Source organism: Oncorhynchus gorbuscha, linkage group LG01, assembly GCF_021184085.1.
Source record: "Oncorhynchus gorbuscha isolate QuinsamMale2020 ecotype Even-year linkage group LG01, OgorEven_v1.0, whole genome shotgun sequence".
NCBI lineage: Eukaryota > Metazoa > Chordata > Actinopteri > Salmoniformes > Salmonidae > Oncorhynchus > Oncorhynchus gorbuscha.
The window spans coordinates 78,431,353-78,459,265 of NC_060173.1; the positions used below are offsets into that span (position 1 = coordinate 78,431,353).

At 44.7% G+C, this 27,913-nt stretch overlaps 1 pseudogene; it reads left to right on the top strand.

Moving 5' to 3' along the window:
• Positions 1-27,913, top strand: part of LOC124047356 — a 96,501-nt pseudogene that overhangs the window by 48,754 nt on the left and 19,834 nt on the right.

Sequence of the window (27,913 nt, forward strand, 5' to 3'; positions counted from 1 at the left end):
TTATATTTTTGTAGCTGTCTATTTACCACCACAAGCAGATGCTGACACAAAGACTGCACTCAACATGGTGTACAGGGCCATAAGCAAACAAGAAAATGCTCACTCAGAGATGGTGCTCCTAGTGGCCGGTGATTTTAATGGAAGAAAATCCATTTTACCTCATTTCCATCAGCATTTCACCTGTGCAACTAGAGGTGCAAAAACTCTAGATGGCCTTTACTCAACACACGGAGAAGCATACAAAACTCTCTCGCCCTCCATTTGGCAAATCTGACCTTAACTCTATCCTTCTGATTCCTGCTTACAAGCAAAAACTCAAACGGGAAGTACCAATATGGAAGTGGTCCGATGATGCGGATGCTAAACTGTTTCGCTAGCACAGACTGGAATATGTTCCAAGATTCATCAGATAGCATTGAGTAGTTTACCATATCAGTCACCTGCTTCATCAATAAGTGGATTGATGATGTCATCCCCACTGTGAGTGTACATACATATCTCAACCAGAAGCCATGGATTACAGGCAACATCTGCACTGAGCTAAAGACTAGAGCTACCACTTTCAGTGAGTGGGAAACGAATCCGGATGCTTATAAAAAATCCTCCTACGCCCTCCAAAGAACCATCAAACCGGCAAAGCGTCAATACAGGACTAAGATTGAATCCTACTACACCGGCCCTGACGCTCGTCGGATGTGGCAGGGCTTCCAAACTATCACAGATTACAAAGGGAAACCCGGCCAACCTGGGCTAAATGCCTTCTATGCTCACTTAGAGGCAACAATGAACCATACATGAGAGCACGAACTGTTCCAGGCGACTGTGTGATCATGTTCTCCATAGCCGATGGGAGTAAAACCTTTAAACAGGTTAACATTCAAACTGATTACCAGAGCACTTACTGAGAGTATGTGCTGACCAGCTGGCAAATTTTGCCTGACTCAGTCTGTAATACTTACATGTTTGAAGCAGACCACCATAGTCCCTGTGCCCAAGAAAACCAAGGTAACCTGTCTAAATGACTATTTCCCCGTAGCACTCACATCTGTAGACATGAAATCCTTTGAAAGGCTGCTTATGACTCACATCAGCACCATCATCCCAGACACCCTGGACCCACTCCAATTTGCATACCGCCCCAACAGGTCCACAGAAGATGCAATCTCTACTGCACTTCACACTGCTCTTTCCTACCTGGACAAAAGGAACACCTGCGTGAGAATGCTGTTCATTGACTACAGCTTAGTTTTTAACACCGTAGTGCCCTCCAAGCTCATCACTAAGCTATGGACCCTGAGACTGAACACCTTCCTCTGTAACTGGATTCTGGACTTTCTGACAGGCCGTGCCCAGCTGTTGAGGGTAGGTAACATATCCCCTACGCTAACCCTTAACACGGGGGGTCCTAGGGGATGTGTGCTTTGTCCCCTCCTGTACTCCCTGTTCACCCACGACTGTGTGGCCATACACAACTTCAACACTTAAGTTTGCAGACGACACAATGGTGGTAGGCCTGTACAGCCTATAGGGAGGAGTTCAGAGACCTGGCAATGTGACGTGGTACTTGGCATTCAGGCCAAAGAGTTCAAACTTGGTTTCATCAGACCAGAGAATCTTGTTTCTCATGGTTTGAGATTCCTTTAGGTGCCTTTTGGCAAACTCCAAGTGGGCTGTCATGTGCCTTTTACTAACGAGTGGCTTCCGTCTGGCCACTCTACCAGAAAGGCCTGATTGGTGGAGTGCTGCAGAGACGGTTGTCCTTCTGTAAGGTTCTCCGATCTCCACAGAGAAACACTGGAGCTCTGGCAGAGTGACCATCGGGTTCTTGGTCACATCCCTGACCAAGGCTCTTCTCCGCCGATTGCTCAGTTTGGCCGGGCGACCTTCTTCCATTTAAGAATGATGGAGGCCATTGTGTTCTTAGGAACCTTCAATGCTGGAGAACATTTTTGGTACCCTTTCCACGATCTGTGCTTCGACACAATCTTGTCTCTGAGATCTACGGACAATTATTTCGACGTCATGGCTTGGTTTTTGCTCTGACATGCACTGTCAACTATAGGACCTTATATAGACAGGTGTGTGCCTTTTCCAAGTCCTGTCCAATAAATTTAAATTACCACAGGTGGCTCCAATCAAGTTATCGAAACATTTCAAGGATGATCAATGGAAACCGGATGCGCCTGAGCTCAATTTTAAGCCTCATAGCAAAGGGTCTGAATACTTATGTAAATAAGGTATTTCTGTTTTTTACAATAAGGCTGTAACCTAACAAAATGTGAAAAAGGGAAGGGGTCTGAATACTTTCTGAATGCACTGTATATGTCTATGCATGCACTCCATGCAGAGAAACTTAAGTAATACTTATGTATAGTTTCTCTAATCACAGGGTTATGTTTTGAGTCAGCAGTCAGATTCTGATGCCCCTTTACTTTGATACCACAAGTCACATAAGAATATTCTTTGATAATGTTGTGTCACTAAAAGCCAATTATGCCATGGTTTTGATGATTGATCTGCTTTGACAGTAGTGGATGGCATTTAACATGAACTGCCTCTGGATTAGTCTCTGGGCGTAAATGGTGCTGGTTATGGGGGGGGGGGGGTTATGGCTGCCATAATCTCATTTGCTTGGTTGCTGACTTGAGTTTCCAGATCACATTTATTCAAAAACGAGAGCGGGAGAGCAGGAGAGATATCCACCGAGCCTCTGCAAACTCAGCTTTGCCAGTGCTGCTCTCTTACAACTTTGATTGTCCCCTGTGTCGACAGCTCGATCCACAGCATCTGAAGGACAAGGCGCGCACTGGCACTCATAAAAGAATGTAGGGAGGTGTCATATTGAACGCGGGATTGCTTTTTAATCCCGGGTACATTGACTATTCTTGTCAATAGAAACCCAATACAACTGCCAGCTTGAGCTTTTTTTTCTATATGATTCTTGCTGGGCTTAATTTTCAACGTGAACGCACAGATGCCAGGGAAGGCTTTTTCTCATTTTCTCCCTCTGTGTATCTGTGGCGACAGCCCATGCCAAGAGCAACACGCATGAAGCAGAAACGATCAGTGTGATCCTCCAACGCCGCCTGTTCCCTAAGACAGGATGACCTGATAGGAGATGGACCCCCTCACTTCCTCCTATCCACCCCTACAGCCTCTCGTGATTAACCCTCTGGTGAATACACAACGTTTTGTACAGTTGTGATGATGACTCCGAATATTGAGAATAGCCACGGTTGGGTTTTCAGTAAGAGGATGTTATCTGGTTTTAAAAAGGAAGATTTTAGTGGAAAGGTGCAGGCTTAGTCAGAGAGGTGATTTACCTGAGCGATTGACAAAACGTTTTTGCTGATGGCCCATGCACGTTGTAAAGGCATGAGCCTACATACTTGACTCAAAAACAGATTCCATTGCCTTTAAAGTGCAGCGGAAACTCCTTCCCACTCCGTAATGTGCTCTGTGTCAATGCTACACTAGTATTACCAACAGACAGAAACCAAATGTTTCATCTCAATCTGTCATTGACTTTACTACAGGCTTGTGATTTAAGGTTTGCTTTTATGCTGAACATCTCAGGTGCTGGTATGTTTCAAGAAAGGAAATCTGTGAGCGGAGTGACAGTTAAGTACTAATCATGGAGTCATGAGGGAATAGGGAATCACAAGGAGAATGAATTAATAAGAGCTGCCGAGGGAATACATGTAGAAAGAAGTGAGAGTGTCCGTTGCGAGGCTTAGGTACAACTGTCATAGCGTCCCTCATCATCAAAACACAGCCCCTTCATCTCCCCTTGGTGGTGTCATGGCAAGTGAGAGGCGTGAAAGCACAGCGACACTTGATGGGCCAGTTCGACACTCAGCCGCTAATTCATCATGACAAATGTGCTCAGATGATCTGGCCCAGCAGCACTAATGGGGAGAGGAGAGACCGACTCCAATTAATCCATCCAGCTTTACTTTGGGCTAATTGGAGCGCGTCCCTGCTTCTGCACTGGCCTAGCAGCTACCTGACACCATTTATCTGTGGGCACCATTTTGAGAGATCTATTTTTGTGTGTTTGGCTGAGGCCTGTAAGATGTTTCTCTTTTATTTTTCCACCAAAGAGCTCTTCTGAAATTTGACTGACTGCCTCAATTCTGTCTTACGTAGCAAAATTAGATTTTTATTTTACATTGGATAAAAGTAAAGACTAAGAGCTAGAAAATGGTATATCATGCTCTGCAGTTGAGGAACAATGGGAAAGTAATTCTGCTTTGAAAGTTGATAAACTTGTAACCTCACTTTTGAGAAAATGGCCCTAAAATGTTTTAGTACACCTACTGGAGAGCTCTTCTTTGTCTACACCCATTCAGCATCGTCCACACCCTCTTAAGCCTTAGCCCATACATATATACATATATACATGTTGTTTTAGCAAATATATCAAATCAATCAATCCAAATTGTGCAGTGGCCATTTGGTGAAACAAAACATCAAAAGGTTGAATGACATTCAGAGATTGTCAGGCCATGTCTTCAATACTGGGTAGACCTACAAAGTAGGGATGGATGTATTTTTGTCATGTTTTGTCTTAGATTGTCTTGTCATTATGCTTTCCCTTCTGTTCGTTTCCCCCTGCTGGTCTTATTAGGTTCGTTCCCTTTTTCTATCCCTCTCTCTCCCCCTCCCTCTCTCTCCTCTCTCTATCGTTCCGTTCCTGCTCCCAGCTGTTCCTATTCCCCTAATCATCATTTAGTCTTCCCACACCTGTTCCTTATCTTTTCCCCTGATTAGAGTCCCTATTTCTTCCCTTGTTTTCCGTTCCTGTCCTGTCGGATCCTTATCTATTGTTCACCGTGCTGTGTCTATGTATTGCCCTGTCGTGTCGTGTTTCCCTCAGATGCTGCGTGGTGAGCAGGTGTCTGAGTCTGCTACGTTCAAGTGCCTTCCCGAGGCAACCTGCAGTTCTTGATCAAGTCTCCTGTCTGTTCTCGTCATTACGAGTAGTATTATGCCTTTTGTTTGTTAAGTAACTTTACTGGATTAAATACTCTGTTTTCGCCAAGTCGCTTTTGGGTCCTCATTCACCTGCATAACAGAAGGATCCGACCAAGGAATGGACCCAGCGACTACAGATGCTCGTAACACTGCCGTCGAGATCCAAGGAGCCATGCTCGGCAGACACGAGCAGGAATTGTCTGCTGCTCGCCATGTCGTGGAGAACCTGGCCGCTCAGGTTTCCGACCTCTCTGGACAGTTCCAGAGTCTTCGTCTCGTGCCACCTGTTACTTCCTGGCCTGCCGAGCCTCCGGAACCTAGGGTTAATAACCCACCTTGCTACTCCGGGCAGCCCACGGAGTGCCGCTCCTTTCTCACCCAGTGTGATATTGTGTTCTCTCTCCAACCCAACACATACTCTAGCGAGAGAGCTCGGGTTGCTTACGTCATTTCACTCCTTACTGGCCGGGCTCGAGAGTGGGGCACAGCTATCTGGGAGGCAAGGGCTGATTGTTCTAACAATTACCAGAACTTTAGAGAGGAGATGATTCGGGTTTTTGACCGTTCAGTTTTTGGTAGGGAGGCTTCTAGGGCCCTGGCTTCCCTATGCCAAGGTGATCGATCCATAACGGATTACTCTATAGAGTTTCGCACTCTTGCTGCCTCTAGTGACTGGAACGAGCCGGCGCTGCTCGCTCGTTTTCTGGAGGGACTCCACGCAGTGGTCAAAGATGAGATTCTCTCTCGGGAGGTTCCTTCCAGTGTGGACTCTTTGATTGCTCTCGCCATCCGCATAGAACGACGGGTAGATCTTCGTCACCAAGCTCGTGGAAGAGAGCTCGCGTCAACAGTGTTTCCCTGCTCCGCATCGCAACCATCTCCCTCCTCTGGCTCAGAGACTGAGCCCATGCAGCTGGGAGGTATTCGCATCTCGACCAAGGAGAGGGAACGGAGGATCACCAACCGCCTGTGCCTCTATTGCGGATTTGATGGACATTTTGTCAATTCATGTCCAGTAAAAGGCCAGAGCTCATCAGTAAGCGGAGGGCTACTGGTGAGCGCTACTACTCAGGTCTCTTCATCTAGATCCTGTACTACTATGTCGGTCCATCTACGCTGGACCGGTTCGGGTGCTACATGCAGTGCCTTGATTGACTCTGGGGCTGAGGGTTGTTTCATGGACGAAGCATGGGCTCGGAAACATGACATTCCTTTCAGACAGTTAGACAAGCCTACGCCCATGTTTGCCTTAGATGGTAGTCATCTTCCCAGTATCAGTTTTGAGACACTACCTTTAACTCTCACAGTATCTGGTAACCACAGTGAGACTATTTCTTTTTTGATTTTTCGTTCACCTTTTACACCTGTTGTTTTGGGTCATCCCTGGCTAGTATGTCATAATCCTTCTATTAATTGGTCTAGTAATTCTATCCTATCCTGGAACGTTTCTTGTCATGTGAAGTGTTTAATGTCTGCCATTCCTCCCATTTCTTCTGTCCCCACTTCTCAGGAGGAACCTGGCGATTTGACAGGAGTGCCGGAGGAATATCATGATCTGCGCACGGTCTTCAGTCGGTCCCGAGCCAACTCCCTTCCTCCTCACCGGTCGTATGATTGTAGTATTGATCTCCTTCCGGGGACCACTCCTCCTCGGGGTAGACTATACTCTCTGTCGGCTCCCGAACGTAAGGCTCTCGAGGATTATTTATCTGTGTCTCTTGACGCCGGTACCATAGTGCCTTCTTCCTCTCCGGCCGGGGCGGGGTTCTTTTTGTTAAGAAGAAGGACGGTACTCTGCGCCCCTGCGTGGATTATCGAGGGCTGAATGACATAACGGTTAAGAATCGTTATCCGCTTCCCCTTATGTCATCAGCCTTCGAGATTCTGCAGGGAGCCAGGTGCTTTACTAAGTTGGACCTTCGTAACGCTTACCATCTCGTGCGCATCAGAGAGGGGGACGAGTGGAAAACGGCGTTTAACACTCCGTTAGGGCATTTTGAGTACCGGGTTCTGCCGTTTGGTCTCGCCAATGCGCCAGCTGTTTTTCAGGCATTAGTTAATGATGTTCTGAGAGACATGCTGAACATCTTTGTTTTTGTCTATCTTGACGATATCCTGATTTTTTCACCGTCACTCGAGATTCATGTTCAGCACGTTCGACGTGTTCTACAGCGCCTTTTAGAGAATTGTCTCTACGTAAAGGCTGAGAAGTGCTCTTTTCATGTCTCCTCCGTTACTTTTCTCGGTTCCGTTATTTCCGCTGAAGGCATTCAGATGGATTCCGCTAAGGTCCAAGCTGTCAGTGATTGGCCCGTTCCAAGGTCACGTGTCGAGTTGCAGCGCTTTTAGGTTTCGCTAATTTCTATCGGCGTTTCATTCGTAATTTCGGTCAAGTTGCTGCCCCTCTCACAGCTCTTACTTCTGTCAAGACGTGTTTTAAGTGGTCCGGTTCCGCCCAGGGAGCTTTTGATCTTCTAAAAGAACGTTTTACGTCCGCTCCTATCCTCGTTACTCCTGACGTCACTAGACAATTCATTGTCGAGGTTGACGCTTCAGAGGTAGGCGTGGGAGCCATTCTATCCCAGCGCTTCCAGTCTGACGATAAGGTTCATCCTTGCGCTTATTTTTCTCATCGCCTGTCGCCATCTGAGCGCAACTATGATGTGGGTAACCGTGAACTGCTCGCCATCCGCTTAGCCCTAGGCGAATGGCGACAGTGGTTGGAGGGGGCGACCGTTCCTTTTGTCGTTTGGACAGACCATAAGAACCTTGAGTACATCCGTTCTGCCAAACGACTTAATGCCCGTCAAGCTCGTTGGGCGTTGTTTTTCGCTCGTTTCGAGTTTGTGATTTCTTACCGTCCGGGTAGCAAAAACACCAAGCCTGATGCCTTATCCCGTCTGTTTAGTTCTTCTGTGGCTTCTACTGATCCCGAGGGGATTCTTCCTTATGGGCGTGTTGTCGGGTTGACAGTCTGGGGAATTGAAAGACAGGTTAAGCAAGCACTCACGCACACTGCGTCGCCGCGCGCTTGTCCTAGTAACCTCCTTTTCGTTCCTGTTTCCACTCGTCTGGCTGTTCTTCAGTGGGCTCACTCTGCCAAGTTAGCTGGTCATCCCGGTGTTCGAGGCACTCTTGCGTCTATTCGCCAGCGCTTTTGGTGGCCGACTCAGGAGCGTGACACGCGCCGTTTCGTGGCTGCTTGTTCGGACTGCGCGCAGACTAAGTCGGGTAACTCTCCTCCTGCCGGTCGTCTCAGACCGCTCCCCATTCCTTCTCGACCATGGTCTCACATCGCCCTAGACTTCATTACCGGTCTGCCTTTGTCTGCGGGGAAGACTGTGATTCTTACGGTTGTCGATAGGTTCTCTAAGGCGGCACATTTCATTCCCCTCGCTAAACTTCCTTCCGCTAAGGAGACGGCACAAATCATTATCGAGAATGTGTTCAGAATTCATGGCCTCCCGTTAGACGCCGTTTCAGACAGAGGCCCGCAATTCACGTCACAGTTTTGGAGGGAGTTCTGTCGTTTGATTGGTGCGTCCGTCAGTCTCTCTTCCGGGTTTCATCCCCAGTCTAACGGTCAAGCAGAGAGGGCCAATCAGACGATTGGTCGCATACTACGCAGCCTTTCTTTCAGAAACCCTGCGTCTTGGGCAGAACAGCTCCCCTGGGCAGAATACGCTCACAACTCGCTTCCTTCGTCTGCTACCGGGTTATCTCCGTTTCAGAGTAGTCTGGGTTACCAGCCTCCTCTGTTCTCATCCCAGCTTGCCGAGTCCAGCGTTCCCTCCGCTCAAGCGTTTGTCCAACGTTGTGAGCGCACCTGGAGGAGGGTGAGGTCTGCACTTTGCCGTTACAGGGCACAGACTGTGAGAGCCGCCAATAAACGCAGGATTAAGAGTCCAAGGTATTGTTGCGGCCAGAGAGTGTGGCTTTCCACTCGCAACCTTCCTCTTACGACAGCTTCTCGTAAGTTGACTCCGCGGTTCATTGGTCCGTTCCGTGTCTCCCAGGTCGTCAATCCTGTCGCTGTGCGACTGCTTCTTCCGCGACATCTTCGTCGCGTCCATCCTGTCTTCCATGTCTCCTGTGTCAAGCCCTTTCTTCGCACCCCCGTTCGTCTTCCCTCCCCCTCCCGTCCTTGTCGAGAGCGCACCTATTTACAAGGTACGTAAGATCATGGACATGCGTTCTCGGGGACGGGGTCACCAATACTTAGTGGATTGGGAGGGTTACGGTCCTGAGGAGAGGAGTTGGGTTCCGTCTCGGGACGTGCTGGACCGTTCACTTATTGATGATTTCCTCCATTGCCGCCAGGATTCCTCCTCGAGTGCGCCAGGAGGCGCTCGGTGAGTGGGGGTACTGTCATGTTTTGTCTTAGATTGTCTTGTCATTATGCTTTCCCTTCTGTTCGTTTCCCCTGCTGGTCTTATTAGGTTCGTTCCCTTTTTTATCCCTCTCTCTCCCCCTCCCTCTCTCTCCTCTCTCTATCGTTCCGTTCCTGCTCCCAGCTGTTCCTATTCCCCTAATCATCATTTAGTCTTCCCACACCTGTTCCTTATCTTTTCCCCTGATTAGAGTCCCTATTTCTTCCCTTGTTTTCCGTTCCTGTCCTGTCGGATCCTTATCTATTGTTCACCGTGCTGTGTCTATGTATTGCCCTGTCGTGTCGTGTTTCCCTCAGATGCTGCGTGGTGAGCAGGTGTCTGAGTCTGCTACGTTCAAGTGCCTTCCCGAGGCAACCTGCAGTTCTTGATCAAGTCTCCTGTCTGTTCTCGTCATTACAAGTAGTATTATGCCTTTTGTTTGTTAAGTAACTTTACTGGATTAAATACTCTGTTTTCGCCAAGTCGCTTTTGGGTCCTCATTCACCTGCATAACAATTTTCTGTTTGTCCAGATTGACATAGTCTATTTATTGTGGTGTTGAAAACACAAACCATGATATTGAAGCTCCGGATGTTGGTATGCTCTGTTTCTTGGTTGTGTGGTGTATTGGCACAGAGACCAGTTGGTGGAAAATTTGTTGCATGTATTTAATATAACTATTAATATGACATCCACATGTAGAAAATCTGATTTCCCCGTAGCTGATCATTGTCTGCAGCCGGCTCTAATTGTAGTGTAAATGAAACGGGCAGGAGAGTGAGCTTGTCCCTAGGGTGCTTGGCGAACCCTCAACCTTCTGGCCCGTAGCCCTGCGGGAGATCAACTGTGCCACAAAAACAAGTGACACAGTCGACAGCCACATTTATAAACACAGGGTTGCTACAGTTATTGTTATTTGTGGCCGTAAACATTATTTTGAGTTCATGTGGAGGGGGAGGGTGTGCATTTTTTTTTACAGAGTCAGGACCAGTTCCCCCAGTAAATGTCAAACTGTCCCTCATGTGTTTTGTCAGACATAAATTTGAATTTCTGTCATTCCATTTCTTAGCCCTGTTTACAATGAGAATTGGATCGTTTTTTTATTTTTCCAGGTAAATTGACTGAGAACACATTCCCATTTACATCATCGACCTGGTGAATAGTTACAGGGGAGAAGAATGAGCCAATTGGAAGCTGGGGATGATTAGGTGGCCATGATGGTTTGAGGGCCAGATTGGCAATTTATCCAGAACACCGGGGTTAACGCCCCTACTCTTACGATAAGTGCCATTGGGTCTTTAGTGACCACAGAGAGTCAGGACACCCGTTTAACGTCCCATCCGAAAGACGACACCTTACACAGGGCAATGCCCCCAATCACTGCCCTGGGGCATTGGGATAACGATATTTTGACCAGAGGAAACAGTGCTCCCATCCAGGACTAATCCTGCTTCGCTTCAGAGGCAAGCCAGCAGTGGGATGCAGGGTGGTATGCTGTTGCATGATTTCATCATTTATGCAATACTGTGCTTCTGTGCATTTTCTGTTTGTTTGCGGTAGTGGTGCGTGGGTAAAATCACTGGGGAAGCCAAAAATACATATTACAACCTATGTGTTGTTTGCTCTATAACCTGTTAGTTCATATGCCTCTACTAATCCAGCACCATTTCAACATCATCTAATCACCTATGTTTCGTCTAATACAGTGACAACTAAAAGATACCAAATACTGTTTCGTCCAATCAACGTAAGCTATATAAATATTGTGTGTGTGTGTGTGTGTGTGTGTGTGTGTGTGTGTGTGTGTGTGTGTGTGTGTGTGTGTGTGTGTGTGTGTGTGTGTGTGTGTGTGTGTGTGTGTGTGTGTGTGTGTGTGTGTGTGTGTGTGTGTGTGTGTGTGTGTGTGTGCAGAATAAAGCATGTTAACTCACCCTACTTGTAGAGGAATGGCAGCAATGCCATCCTCTACTTTTTCATGTTGATGAAATTGTCTGTGACTGTCATACAGAGTCACACTAAATGTGGAAGACACATTTCAATTGAATACATTCAGTTGTACAACTGACTAGGTATCCCCCTTTCCTTTTAGTTTTTGTTGTCCTAGGCTACCTGGCTAAAATGCTTGCTTGCTAGCCTAACTTCCTTTCACGGGCAAATATGCACCAGCCTACTACATCTAGCTACATGTTTAACATCCATCCTCTCAGGCTAGGGGCACAATGTATATGTTTATGATTGATCAGAATCATTGTTATAATCATTGGCCAGTACGGAAAATTAAGTAAAACCACAAGTCCAAATCCCTATCTCCATCCATGGCTAATTTATGAATGGCATGATTTTAGCTAACTAGCTAGCCACTGGAAGATAACAACAATTCAAATTTTTTCTGTCTATGACGTTTGGATTCTGATGATGTCATTGGTGTGAAGGCAAATCCAACCTGGCTTCCCTTTACACTTTTTTTTGGTGTGCCAGGACCATTCACAACTGTGCTCACTCAGTTTAGCTCAACCCTGATTGGCTATTATTTTATATCTAAAAAATGATCAGGGAGACCAAATGCTTCCCTTGCATTCAATGCTAGCTAAACTCAGCAAAAAAATAAATGTCCTCTCACTGCCAACTGCGTTTATTTACAGCAAACTTAACATGTGTAAATATTTGTATGAACATAACAAGATTCAACAACTGAGACATAAACTGGACATGTTCCACAGACGTGACTAACAGAAATGGAATAATGTGTCCCTGAACAAAGGGGGGGGTCAAAATTAAAAAGTAACAGACAGTATCTGGTGTGGCCACCAGCTGCATTAAGTACTGCAGTGCATCTCCTCCTCATGGACTGCACCAGATGTGCCAGTCTTTGCTGTGAGATGTTACCCCACTCTTCCACCAAGGCACCTGCAAGTTCCCGGATATTTCTGGGGGGAATGGCCCTAGCCCTCACCCTCCGATCCAACAGGTCCCAGACGTGCTCAATGGGATTGAGATCCAGGCTCTTCGCTGGCCATGGCAGAACACTGACGTTCCTGTCTTGCAGAAAATCACACACAGAAGGAGCAGTATGGCTGGTGGCATTGTCATGCTGGAGAGTCATGTCAGGATGAGCCTGCAGGAAGGGTACTACATAAGGGAGGGGGATGTCTTCCCTGTAACGCACAGCGTTGAGATTGCCTGCAATGACAACAAGCTCAGTCCGATAATGCTGTGACACACCGCCCCAGACCATGAAGGACCCTCCACTTCTAAATCGGTCCCGCTCCAGAGTACAGGCCTCGGTGTAAAACTCATTCCTTTGACGATAAACGCGAATCCGACCATCACCCCTGGTGATGTTACACATGGTCTGCCACTGTGAGGACGATCAGCTGTCCGTCCTGTCTTCCTCTAGCTGTCTTAGGCATCTCACAGTATGGACATTGCAATTTATTGCCCTGGCCACATCTGCAGTCCTCATGCCTCCTTGCAGCATACCTAATGCACGTTCACGCAGATGAGCAGGGACCTTGGGCATCTTTATTTTGTTGTTTTTCAGAGTCCGTAGAAAGGCCTCTTTAGTGTCCTAAGTTTTCATGACTGTGACCTTAATTGCCTACCATCTGTAAGCTGTTAGTGTCTTAATGACCGTTCCACAGTTGCATGTTCATTAATTGTTTATGGTTCATTGAACAAGCATTGGAAACAGTGTTTAAACCCTTTACAATGAAGATCTGTAAAGTTATTTGATTTTTACGAATAATCTTTGAAAGACTGGGTCCTGAAAAGGGGATATTTCTTTTTTTTGCTGAGTTTGTGTGGCAACAATGTCATACTCTTTCTGACCAAAATGTGTGACTGTCAGACCCTAAACACAATGTCATTGTTATTACTGTTGAATAAATTACTATATTCTGTTTCAAATCATATGTTGTGGGCTGTCTTGACTAAAGCTGTGTGTGTGATGTGACAACACATTCCTTTGGCATGAAGTGAAAGCCTTTTGGCAAGAGCAGGATGTTCCTGTTAGACTTGATCGGACTTTTAATTAAGCCATGGCAAATGGATTTCTATCACTCCAGAGATGCGAAACTGTATGAGTCATACTGTAGAATATGAAAGTATTGTTTGTCTGTTGGAACAAGAAAAGTGTGATTTCAGGCCACAGTTGTTTTAGGTGAATCATTCTCAGATATTTTTTTATTTTTATCTTTATTTAACTAGGCAATTCAGTTAAGAACAAATTCTTATTTTCAATGACGGCCTAGGAACAATGGGTTAACTGCCTGTTCAGGGGCAGAACGACAGATTTGTATCTTGGCAGCTTAGGGATTGACCTAAAGTGTTGTAATTATCATGAAAGGAATGACCTCATCTTGGTCCATTTGAAGTACGGGTCTATGAAATCCAGGATGTTTTCCTCGGAGTGTGTACTGCAGCCTGGTTAATGCTGCCTCCTGTTTCTGGAGACGTATTTTTCTAAGGTGTGTGTGGCACATCTGTGTGTGTGTGGCACATCTGTGCAGCTATTGTTTATTCATGGCGTAAAACCCTTTGAAATGTGTTAAGATACTTCCCACTCATTATAACAAATCCTGCCACCCATGGATTAGGACTTTGATGTCACCAATCCTGCTTCAAAGGCTTATTTCGCTGCTATTAATCACAGTTTAGCCTCTGAAGATATAGCCAGAGAAAACATTTGGACATCTTGTGCAGAAACTTTGAAATGTTTCAGACTGTCTTGCATACGCTTGGTTCATATCCTCTCGTCCGTGTGCAGGAGGGACTGTAGCACCCCTGTGCAGACAGCTGTACTGCTGATTCCATACAATCCAGCGCAGACTGGTCCTAAACTGCCCTTTCTGTCTACCTGAAGGATTACCCAACACACTGGTCCACAATGGAACTGGCCTACTCTTAGAGTCATGCTTGTTGAAAGCAGGAGTTAACTTGATTTTTCTCTCTATGGCAACTGTAATACTCTGGGTACAGTAGTTTACTTTTTCTATTGAAAGGAATGCACTGTATAATAGACCGCATACTGTAAATACAGGTAACTGCCAAAATAAAGGAAACACCAACATAAAGTGTCTTCATAAGGCGTTGGGCCACCATGAGCCAGAACAGCTTCAATGCGTAGATTATACAAGTGTCTGGAACTCTATTGCAGGGATACAACAGCATTCTTCCATGAGAAATTCCATAATTTGGTGTTTTGTTGATGGTGGTGGAAAACTCAGTCTTAAGCGCCGCTCCAGAATCTCCCATAAGTGTTCAATTGGGTTGACTGGTTACTGAGACGACCAGGGCATATGGTTTACATTATGTTCATACTCATCAAACCATTCAGTGACCACTCGGGCCCTGTGGATGGAGGCATTGTCATCCTATAGGGGAGCATTGCCATGCTAGCCAAAATAATGGCCTGCCCAGCAGTTTTAAACATGACCCTAAGCATGATGGGTTGTTATTTGCTTCATTAACTCAGGACCCACACCTGTGAGGAAGCACCTGCTTTCAATATACTTTATTTACTCAAGTTTCCATGACCTGTAGGTGGTATTGTATTGACGTGTTGCTTTGCTGTATTGGTTTGAACAGGTCATCTGGCCACTTCCAGGGCGAGAGTCACTGCTGCCTCAAGGTCACGGTCACCCCAGCTCAGCTCAGCTCAGCTCAGGACACCAAAAAGTGGGCTCTCTCTCCCTTAACCCTTTATACAACTCAAAAAACATCATGGTGGTGGCTATTATTTAATCCAAGTTGAGACCATATCACTCCTTATATACGTTTACAGGCATTACATCAAAAACAAACAGTAGAAATCAAACACGACGTAGCATTCGCATGTGACTTCCAATTAAAGCAGATCGATTTGAATCCTTTAAACATTGAGAACCATTTGCACCATGCTCTACCTTTAACTGAGACCCCCCCGGCACGACAAGGATGAATTGTCAAAGGGGGCATATCTCAGTGGTCCCCTCTGTCAACAGCTGGTGAGGAAGGAGGCTTTAAATGCTGACTGCTGATACAGCTTGCTCTTACAATTCCTGTTGTAAAGAACAACATGTTGAATTGTTGAGGTTTGATGGATGTTAAAGGCCTCTAGACAGCGTGAGGCCACAGTTAGGCCATAAACAATTACATCCTGCTACAGCCATCTGAAAAGGCTATCTGGGGTTATACCTCACCTATAAACTAGTGTAGTAAACCTGACTTTTGCACGTTCCCCCTCAGTGTTGCTCTTAGTGTACCATAAAAGTAATTGTCAGCGATTTATACAAATAATACTCTGCTGCTCTATTCATCTCTCACTGTCTGAACTAACCTCCTTTAAGGAGAACCATTCAGTACAATCATAATGTCCAGTTAAGATTTTGTCCATTGTCAAATATTGTATATTAAGAAAATACTTCTCACGTTAGGATTTTTTGTTGTACCCCTTAAAGGGGATGTCAGATTATTTCTTCTTGTCTATACTCTTGTAATTTCCTTTCACCTTCCTGTATTCAGTCGTCTCCCAAATACCTATTGAAGATAAGAACAGCCTATGGTTTACTGTGCATTCGGAAATAATTCAGACCCCTTGAATGTTTCCACATTTTGTTACGTTACAACTTTATTCTAAAATGTATTAAATTGGTTTCCCCTCTCATTAATCTACACACAATACCTCATAATGGCAAAGCAAAAAAAGATTTTTTTTTTTTTTTTGCAAATGTATAAAAAATAATAATAATAAAATGATTCAGACCCTTTACTTAGTACTTTGTTGAAGCACCTTTAGCAGCAATTACAGTCTCGTATCTCCTTGGGTATGACTCTACAAGCTTGGCATACCTGTATTTAGGGAATTTCTCCCATTCATTCTTCTCTGCAGATCCTCTCAAGCTCTGTCAGGTTGGATGGGGAGCGTCGCTTCACAGCTATTTCCAGGTCTCTCCAGAGATGTTTGATCTGGTTCAAATATGGGCTCTGGCTGGGGCACACAAGGACATTCAGAGACTTGTCCCGAAGCCGCTCCTGCGTTGTCTTGGCTGTGTGCTTAGGGTCATTGTCATGTTGGAATGTGAACCTTCACCGCAGTCTTAAGTCCTGAGCCCTCTGAAGCAGGTTTTAATCAAGAATCTCTCTGTACTTTGCTTCGTTCATCTTTCCCTCATTCCTGACTAGTCTCCCAGTCCCTGCTGCTGAAAAATATCCCCACCGCATGATGCTGCCACCCCCATGCTTCACTGTAGGGATGGTGCCAGGTTTCCTCCAGATGTGACGCTTGGCATTCAGGCCAAAGAGTTCAATCTTGGTTTCATCAGACAGGAGAATCTTGTTTCCTTTAGGTGCCATTTGGCAAACTCTAAGTGGGCTGTCATGTGTATTTTATTGAGGAGTGGCTTCCATCTGGCCACTCTACCAAAAAGGCCTGATTGGTGGAGTGCTGCAGAGATGTTTGTCCTTCTGTAAGGTTCTCCCATTTCCACAGAGGAACTCTGGACTTCTTTCAGAGTGACCATCTGGTTCTTGGTCACCTCCCTGACCAAGGCCCTTCTCTTCTGGTTGCTTAGTTTGGCCGTGTGCCCAGCTCTAGGAAGAATCTTCGTGATTCCAAACTTCTTCCTTTTAAGAATGATGGAGGCCACTGTGTTATTGGGGATCTTCAATGCTGCAGACATTTTTTAGTAGCCTTCCCCTGGTCTGTGCCTCAACACAATCCTGTCTCTGAGCTCTACAGACAATCCCTTCGACCTCACGGTTTGGTTTTTGCTCTGATATGCACTGTCAACTGTGGGACCTTTATATAGACAGGTGTGTGCCTTTCCAAATCATGTCCAATCAATTGAACTTACCACAGGTAGACTCCAGTAAAGTTGTAGAAACATCTCAAGGATGATCAATGGAAACAGGATGCAGCTGAGCTCAATTTCGAGTCTCATAGCAAAGGGTCTGAATACTTATGTAAATAAGGTACCTCTGTTTTTTTATATACATTTGCACACAAAAAATACAAGCTGTTTTCCCTTTGTCATTATCATCAATGTTTAATATATATATATATATATATATATATATATATATATATATATATATATATATATATATATATATATATATATATATTAGAATGAGGTTGTAATGTAACAGAATGTAGAAGTCAAGGGGTCTGAATACTTTCCAAATGCACTGTATCTTATACCTCATCTTTCTTGAGTCTTAATGATAGACCAAAGGTAACATGTGGGCGGGGTCACTTACGCTGGGGTTTGACATTGTGCCATTTTAATGCAGTCTTTGGAAAAGCATCAAACCACCTTATGAGCTACAGCAGTGGTTCCCAACCAGGGGTACTTGACGTATCCACGGGGGTTACTTGAGAAGACTCTTGAGACCATTGGCCTACTGGTAAAATACACATGAGGGGGCACTTCAGGGGTACTCTGGGCAGAGCAACATTGACTTGGTGGTACAGGAACAGAGAAAGGAACCACTCAGCTACACCTGCTCTGTGAGAAGAAAGTACATGGTAACGGTTAGTCAAACTCTGAAATGTGACTGAGCATTTTACATCAATCAAAGTCGGTGGAAAGTTTGAAACAGTTAACCGATGAGAAGTTCATAAAAGTTATCATTGCAAAACAATGATGGAACTAGTGCAGACGTGTGGACGGCCCTTGTTAAAAGACATGAACAGAAGTAGTTGAACAGAAAGGGGATAATTGCTGGTAGTTCTACATAGTAAACTGTCAGAACATCCAATTGCTCCATGAAGTTATTCAGAAAATGTTTGACATACCTTTCCCCCTGTGCTAAGATCAAATAAAGTATTAAGATATGCACTTTGCTGTGTAGACTTACTATGAAATATAGATTGAGTCATACATTTTGATGAAGCCATGATGTGCGAGGACCATTAAAATGCTTATATTGCGTCCTCGTTAACCCGTTGTTAGAAGGACTATCTGGTTTGGGATGTCAGGCCTCATAATACAGAGCAGCGTTAGCTGCAATTCTCCCATGGCCCTACACTGTTGGCTTTCAGTGTTTATGGTGCTGCTGCCCTACAGAGACAACACCGAACAAGCAACAATGTACTGTTTTCCATCCCATTGTGAGGAAGGAATTATGGTGACAGCTTGTGTTTAGGTGGACACCATGGAGATGATGCGGCACCCTGAGGAAACCACCAACATGAGACAGACAGTGGCCTCCTACTTCCGGGTATACATCTCCCTAACCATCATCATCATCACTCTACCCAATCATTCCATTTCAGCAATGTTTTTCATTTAACTCTAATACAGTACAGAAATAGAAAAGGGTTTTCATTTTTGGGTCGATTTATATCCACCAGTGAATAAGAATGTCAGTAAGAAGATTGTTTTGCTGACACAATGACAAACCAGCGTCAGCACGATATCTGGGAATTCCACAATGACCGTAGGAAATAATGCATAATGCAAATAATAATCCCTGTTTTCTTGTTTACTCCGCCCCCGTCGACTTGCTTTGTCTCCTCACTGCGTTGGCAGTACTCCCTGATGGATCTGCTGTCTAAGATGGTGGTGGGTTGGCCCCACTTTGTGCGCTGCATAAAGCCCAACGATGACAGACAGGCGCTGGGTTCCTGTAAGGGGAGGGTGATGGTGATGGTGCAGCTGCGTTACACTGGGGTCCTGGAGACAGTGAACATCCTCCACCAGGGCTACTCCCACCACATCCTGTTTGGAGAGTTTGTTAACAGGTAACAACCGCGCTGTATGGGGTGCCGGGGCACTAGCTGTGCACTCACGCTGAGTGCTGACACGACCCCAGAGTTAGAGCAGAACAAGTGCACGGCGTGTGCTACATCACACAAAACACGGCTTCTTTAATTGGAAAGGAGTCCAAACTTGAGCAGAGCAAGCGGCTCACTAATTGGCAGTCGTTAGTGATCGCATAAGACTACATCTCTTAACTGGGTGGGTTCACTTCACGGAACTGGGAAATAAGGGCAGAACTCAAACAGAGAGGAACTCTGAGGCTGAGGATAGACATTTGAATTAATTTCTTTACTATTCATGAAGGGTGTGTTTTTGTGCCCCATGTCCTGGATAGTGTCTATATCTGATATAGGAGCCCATTATTCCCTGGGTGGTTGTCATGAATGATGAAATTGGGTTACAGACTTATTTTCTACTAGATACAGGATATTAGATAAGGTTTTTATTTGTTTTCCCAATGTCTGGCAACATCTGCCAAAGTGAGAGGTATGAGAATTTCTTCCATTGAAACGGCCTAATAAAATATTAAGCTTAGATGTGATTTTATCCACAACAACAAAAAATCCGAAAGCAGGTATTTAAACCTTCTTGAATCCTGTCAAGAATAAAATACATACTCAGACTCGGTCCTTGGGGAAATGTAGGAAACCTACGTTTGATCAATTATCCTTTGAAAAATATTCCAGGCACCTCCAATGGGGCGCTTTAATATGATATCAAATGTAATTAGCTTGGGCTTGTGGCCTGTGTAAAAAGCAGTGAGACGGCTGGTTAGTTCCGCTGCTCCAGGGGAGCTTTTAAAAGATTGTGTTTAATTTAGCCTGATTTCTTGCACAAAACCCTGAATGACCATAAGCTGTTCTTCTGCCTGTCCCAATTCTAGGACGGTGTTGTTGAGGTTATTTTCACAGTGTTAAAGGTGACAGTTCATCACCTGACAATGGGCTGTTAACCCTCAAATTGTGTGTGTGTGTGTGTGTGTGTGTGTGTGTGTGTGTGTGTGTGTGTGTGTGTGTGTGTGTGTGTGTGTGTGTGTGTGTGTGTGTGTGTGTGTGTGTGTGTGTGTGTGTGTGTGTGTGTGTGTGTGTGTGTGTGTGTGTGTACGTGTGGTAAAGGGGGGCTAGATTCTCAAACGATCAAACGCTGATGTCCTATTTTCTTACTGGATGGAATGGACCCGTCTATTGTTTGGAGTATAGGAGGCCGTATCTTAGCATGTCCCGGGCTTTCTGGCCTCTGTCGAGACTGCAATCTCGCAATTGAGTCCACCCCATCCCATCCAAGCCAGGCAGAAATAATACTGACAGACTCAGTAGTTAAACTGCACCTTAAGTGGAAAACTGATTTAAATGTGTGCTCTCATATCAAAGGCTCGTCTGAGGTTACCAAGGAGTGTGCTCTGTATTTGCCATCAAAGAAATAACAGGTATCAACAGGAATTAGAATGAAAGGCTGTGGAATGGGGGTGTTCAAATATGTTTTTCTTCCAACTCGATTGTTTCTTTGACCAACACCAGAACACAAGGAATGAACTAGCAGTTTGGGAGCCTTGATGTCCCTGAACAAACAGTTGTATCAGCTCAGTCCTATGCAGGTGTTTTGTAAACTGTGACAGGCAGGACAGTCAAGGCCTTAGACAATGAAGTAGAGGCATTCCATGGAGTTGATTTACACAGATTGGCCCTGATGGGGATCATCTGTGTAATTGAAATAAGAGAGCGTGGTCCGTTCAAAAAGAGCTCAGACAGTAGGCCTCTGTTAGCGGCTCATGGCTCAGTGAGTCTCGTTTTCTTTGTGCACTGTGGGTGGACCCATGCCTCAGATCCCATGCATGGTAATTCATTTAATTTAGATTTAAACAAAAATTAAATAAACTTGTATGAAGGAAGAGTCTCTGAACAGTCTGAAAACATCATTTCAGAGCAAAACATATGATTACGACATACACTATATAGACAAAAGTATGTGAACAGCCCTTCAAATTAGTGGATACTGCTATTTCAGCCACACCCATTGCTGACAAGTGTATAATATCTAGCACACAGCCATGTAATCTCCATAGACAAACATTGGCAGTAGAATGGCCTTACTGAAAAGCTCAGTGACTGTGAACGTGGCACTGTCATAGGATGCCACCTTTCCAAAAAGTCAGTTTGTCAAATTTCTTCCCTACTCGAGTTGCCCCGGGCTACTGTAAGTGCTGTTATTGTGAAGTGGAAACGTCTAGAGGCTCAGCCACACAAGCCCACAGAACAGGACCGGCGGGTGCTGAAGCACATAGTCCATAAAAATTGTCTGTCCTCGGTTGCAACACTCACTACCGAGTTGAAACTGCCTCTGGAAGCAACGTCAGCACAATAACTGTTCATCTGGAGCTTCATGAAATGGGTTTCCATGGCCGAGCAGCCACACTCAAGCCTAAAATCACCATGCGTAATGCCAAACGCCGGCTGGAGTGGTGTAAAGCTCGCCGACTCTGGGCAGTGGAAACGTGTTCTCTGGAGTGATAAATCACGCTTCACCATCTGGGTTTGGCGCATTCTAGGAGAACGCTACCTGCCCAAATGCATAGTACCAACTGTAAAGTTTGGTGGAAGAGGAATAATGGTTGGGGCTGTTTTTCATGGTTCGGGCTAAGCCCCTTAGTTCCAGTGAAGGGAAATCTTAACGCAACAGCCTACAATGACATTCTAGACGATTCTGTTCTTCCAACTTTGTGGCATCAGTTTGGGGAAGACCCTTTCCTGTTTTAGCCTGATGGTGCCCCATGCATAAAGCAAGGTCCGTACAGAAATGGTTTGTCGAGATCGGTGTGGAATAACTTCACTGGCCTGCACAGAGCCCTGACCTCAACCCCCATCAAACACCTTTAGGATGAATTGGGACGCAAACTGCAAGCCAGGCCTAATCGCCCAACACCAGTGTCTGACTTCACTAATGCTCTTATGGCTGAATGGAAGCAAGTCTCCTCAGCAATGTTCCAACATCTAGTGGAAAGCCTTCCCAGAAGATTGGAGGCTGTTATGGCAGCAAAGGGGGGGACCAACTCCATATTAAGGCCCATGATTTTGGAAGAAGATGTTCGACGAGCAGGTGGCCAGATACTTTTTGGTCATGGAGTGTATGATAAAGGTCAGACAGTAAAATGTCATATCTTTCCCTGGACCCTTTTTCATAGGTATTACTACCTTGCTTTCCGGGCTCACCAGGTTCCTGACACCAGCAAAGAGAATGCCGTTGCCATACTGGAGCGGGCCAAACTAGAACACTGGGTCTTAGGGAAGACTAAGGTAAAGTGGTGATGATTATCCAGATACATTATAGTAATGTTTGTTTCCAAACCTATGGCTGGCATCTCAACTCTGTCCATGGATTGAGGTGCTTCAATGTTAAGCTCCCTGGGTGTACTGTGTGTCAGTTGTTCCTGAACTACTACCATGTGGAGCAGCTGAACCTGCTGCTGAGAGAGGTGATCGCACGGGTGGTGGTGTTGCAGTCCTACATCACGGGCTGGCTGGGGGGCGAGGCGCTACCGCAGAGAGGAGGAGAAGAGAAGCCAGCCACGAAGCCATCTTCCAGTCAGGGATACCTCCACCTGGCATAATCTGAACTAGTTTTTGTTAAAGAGATTAGTTTGATAACCACAGTGTGAACGATAGGGGCCAAAAGAGCAACGCTTCAGAGAGTAGACAATAAGAGCTCTGAGAGTTCAAAGGGATCGAGCTCAATGCCACCTGGTTGTGGTGTGTTTTGAAGTGGGATCTCATGTTGTAGGTGCTGTCTATGTTGTTTCACTGAGGTTGATCAGTAGCTTTTTTCTCTCTGTAGCCTAGAGGGGCCACACTGGCCGACAGAATCTCAAGCAAACCAGGAAGGAGTGGGAAGCTGCAGCTGTTTGCATAAAATCAGGTAAAGCATTGGAGATATTGTTCTAATGTTCTCAGAAGTACTCAACACACTCGGTAGGGCACTTCTGGAATTTATGTCCAGTTTATGTGCTTGGGGGGGGTTTCTTTCAATATTTTTTAAGAGAAATTAATAAAAGCCAGAAAATCGTAAGGTTTGATAAAATACCTTATTGATCTCAATAAGCATTCCATGGAACCGTAATCATTCATTAATAATGTATAAAGAAAGGCTTTTGAAAGTTTGGGCAGCATTTGGTCTCCATGTTTCAGAAGAACAGTGCACATTGAGATCCTTTTTTCCTTTCATCTCTCTCCCAGTAAAGGCAAGAGAGAGGCTTATCCCTTCTGTTTCCTCACAACTTCCTCTCTCAAATTCCCAGTCTATTACACTGCTCTCACATACCAGAAACAAGATGCCTTTTTGTGCTGTCAACCTTTTCATCTGAAATGTAAATTAATTCTTACTCAGTGTGCCTTGACGAAGATCAAAGTGAGCACATTAACCTTTTCGGGCCTCCCCCACTCCTTTGAGCCTCTCGCTGGAGGACAAGGGAGGGTGCGAAGAGAGGGAGGGTTGAGGAGGGAAGAGGAGGGCTGGGGGAGGAGACTTGGCGTTGTTTTATGTGGCTCCTAAGGGCTGCCCTCATCTGGCACACGGAGCATCTCAGTCGCCTGCTCACCTTGTGTAATTGTCCTCCATTAAAACACTTGTAAATAACATTGTGCAATGGGTAAACAGGTTTTTTTGGTGTGAGAAAAACTTCACTGTCGGCTCTCGCTCGCTATCTCTTTGTAGAAGTGCACATTGATGTGTTTGTGTGTGTGGGCAGGAGAGCTGTGGAAAGGGCCCAACCTTACATAAGTGGGGCCTCAGCCCCCCAACGGAACACTCCAACACGCTCACATTGTGTGTTTGACTGCAGTTTACAGCCTTTGAGGTGGGCCTACATTTGCATTTTTTAAATAAACAGATGCCTTTCAAATGTATGAGCCTGGTGGCTCCTCAGATCTCGACAGGGCCTGGGGAGGCTGCTAACCATCGATCAGATTAGACCATGGAAAATAGAGCTGCTTAACAATGTACTGCAACATGGTTTGCCACTGTGTCAAATTTTACAACTAAAACACTAAGCCCTTTGACTGAATAATGTGAATTGCCCTAATTTGATACATCCAAAAGAGCTGAGGTTCCCCTTTTTAATCACATATTGTTTTGAAAATGAAACCCTCCTTTTAGTACTGGATAACATCTTTGTTTAGAGAAATTCTCAAAGACTCCAGTCACCCGAGTCATAGACTGTTCTCTCTGCTAACACACGGCAAGTGGTACCGGAGCGCCAAGTCTAGGACCAAAAGGCTCCTTAACAGCTTCTACCCTCCAGCCATAAGACTGTTGAACATTTAATCAAATGGCCACCCGGACTATTTACATTGACCCCCCCCCCCCCCCCCCCCTATTTACAATGCTGTTTACTACCCATGCATAGTCGATCTTCACCCAGGGGCAAGAGGCCACACCACCGAGGACATGCATTTTTGGGTCAGTTTCAGTTATCTCTGTCTCTGTTTGTGTTTATGTGTCCGTTAGGCCCTAATGATTAGGATGCTCCAAAGTTCAGCCATACAGACAGCAGGGTCCTCCACAATGCCTCTAATAGGGGATGATATTCTGTCTTTGAAGGTCATTTGATCTGAGCCTGGTGTGCACCCCTGTCAAGCTCTTTCTCAAGTTCTTACAAAAGGACCTCCGGTAGAGACCACAGTCATGGGGCAAAGGGGTTTGCATACCAATCACTCAACCGGAGTTCTACTAGGCAGATTTATTTCCTCCCCCTTTAATGTATTGTTGTTTCAACCACCAGGAAGCTCCTCCTCTTGCACCACATCTCCTTTTTATAAGTCTAATAAATATCTTTCCACCAAGATAGCGCGCTTGTCTGACCGCTAACGGGGCTGGGCTCTGAACTGGTCTCCAGATGTAAGAGCTGAACACCGTTTGTGTTTACTCAGCATATAGACGACTAGTCATTAAGGAAGTATGTGTAAAGCAGGAGAGCAACAGCTGAACTGCAGTATACATGGTGTCTGGCCAGTGCTGCTCGCAAATCCAACCTAGCTGACTCTCACACTCTCCTTTAACACTTGTTCTTTCATTCAAGTCCCCTATTTGCTCTCTCTTGCCTTAGTATTTAGAATAATATTAGTTTATTCCATTATCTTTCAATGTTAAAGGTCCAATGCAGCTGTTTTTTTGTAACTCAATATCATATCATTTCTGGGTAACAGTTAAGTACCTTACTGTGATTGTTTTCAATTTAAATAGTAAAAAAAGGAACAAAAATAGCAATTTCTCAATCAATCATTTTGCTAGGACTGTCTGGGAGTGGTCTGAGTGGGGAGGGGAAAACTGAAAACTCGCTGTTATTGGCAGAGAGGTTTGGAACTATCTTTGTTACTGGTCTATTAATGGATTTACTGTCAACCCCATCCCAACAAAACAGACTGAAATTTCAGGCAGTCTTTTCAAACGGCTCTTACACAAAAAAATGACATTCTATTTTTATTTAACCATTATTTAACTAGGCAAGTCAATTAAGAACAAATTCTTATTTACAATGACGGCCTATCCCGTCATTGTAAGGCATTATAAGGGCATTATCATAATTTTCACAATTTCACAGGATCATTCCAACCTCATGGTGTAGAAATATATATAAAACACAGGAAATGATGTTTTTGACTGCATTGGGCCTTTAAGGATCTGAACTGACAGGTTTAGAATGCCATTTTTAGAGGGTAAATACATAGAAAATCCTTCCCACTGGGCACAAACTGGTTGAATCAGTGTTGTTTCTACGTGACGTGTCAACATATTGTGATATGGAATCTACGTGGTGTTACAAGTTTTGTTTTTTTAATGTATGTTTTTAGGTTGGACTTTAGCGCGTATAGCTCGTTAGCATGTAGGGCGCACCGTTTGGTGTCACCTCGTTAGTCAGTATGTGTTACACTAGTGCCGGCTTGTCATCTCGTTAGTGGGAAGGTGTTTCCCCTATGCTCCAGTTGTCTTGATAGATGCGGAGGGTTAACACCTTTAGTTGGCTCTCCCTATTTAGATTTCTAGACAAACAATCCTTTATCCGACTTCCCAGACTTTAGTTTTGCTCCACCTTTTTGGTTTGCTTCCTGTCTTAAAAGTTTGGTGTGGGTTTTTCTTTTGTTTGCCTCTTAGTGACGCAAATTTAGCGGGCTCTCATGATGGGTGTTTTTTAGGTCCCCGTTCTTTCTGTAAAGCAACTTTCAGTGGACACCCCACATGAGTGTCTTTTAGAACCCCTCCTAAAACAACATCCTGTTCCCTTTTGGTTGTTGTCACTGACTATTTGTTAGTTCCCCCTTCTGGTTGAGCGACATTTTTCGTTTTCTCGCTGGGGAACGTAACAGTGGAAAATACATTGGACTTTTGGAATACAGTAAATCGCCTATTAACTTGTCGACAAGTTAACACATATGTTGGATTCACGTCGCCAACTAAACCAAAAATAAAAGTTAAAGAATAGGATTAGCTATCCAACCATTAGATACATCTCTTTACATGTTGATATTTGGTTGCATTATCAACCAAACACAATTCAATACTACTTTTGTAACACAGTAAATGGCCTAAAGTTAAGGATATCTTACAAACTAATGTAACAGTATTTATTCAACCTTCAAATGAGTAACACATAGATGGCCATATTTAGAGGTTACTATAACTACAGTATAAATGTCTTACATAATCATAGAAAGCGTGCATGTTCAACATAGCATGCAATCTTGCAGGACTCACAATTGGTACAATAATCTGTGCAGAATCTCATACAAGCATTGATCACTTGCACCTTTTAATGTAATGTTAAGGAGAAAAGGGGAAACCTAGTCAGTTGCACAACTGAATGCATTCAACTGAAATGTGTCTTCCACATTTAACCAAACCCCTCTGAATCAGAAAGGTACAGGGGGCTGCCTTAATTGCATCCATGGCACCCAGGGAACAGTGGGTTAACTGCCTTGCTCAGGGGCAGAACAACAGATGTATACCTTGTCAGCTCAGGGATTCGATCCAGCAACCTCTCAGTTACTAACCACTAGGCTACCAGAAGGCAGGCAGTTACCTGCAATCCAGGTCATTTGATTGTGCTATTAGATGAAGCACAGTGATAAGACATTAAGTTGTTGTATAAATGCAAAATATCTGACATTCTATTCCAACTTTGTTGTGCTTTTAAATGGTTGAAAGCACAGTGATAACACATTTAGATGATAAAATAAACCAAAAAAATCACACATTGTTTTTCCATTGGAATTTAGTTGTGCTTTTAGATGGTCGAAGGATAGTGATAACACATTGGGAATTCAACAAACTTCTGTCTTGCCTTTTTGAGTGGGTGAATAAATGTTGAAATCTCATTGATCAACGTCTCAACCAAATATTACCCAAATGTCCACGTTGAAATGACGTGGTGGACCCAGTGGGTTTGATTTGGCACTATATCGCCAACTGATGCACAGATCCTCCGTTTTGATGGAGATGAAATCTTTATTAATTTCAACTTTTGTTGACTTTGTCGGTCAAGGCAATGCATCTCTCCAGACTCTTACTAGAATTTTACATCTGAAAATGTTATGCTTGTTGTATACCCGGGCTGAGTTTTTCTTCTGGGAATTTTTCTCCGTGTTTACAATCATATTCCCTGGTGAGAAAACTTCAAAACTCAACTTAACAATTCTGTTTAATCAGTGTTGGAATCGCTCCATATAGATTTATTTTGACTTGATCTGGCACATTCTCTCCTTTTAAGATCTGCGTGCTCTTACCTAGACACTGTTACTTTCCCCTTTTATATCCCTCAGTGCACACGGTCTATGTTTG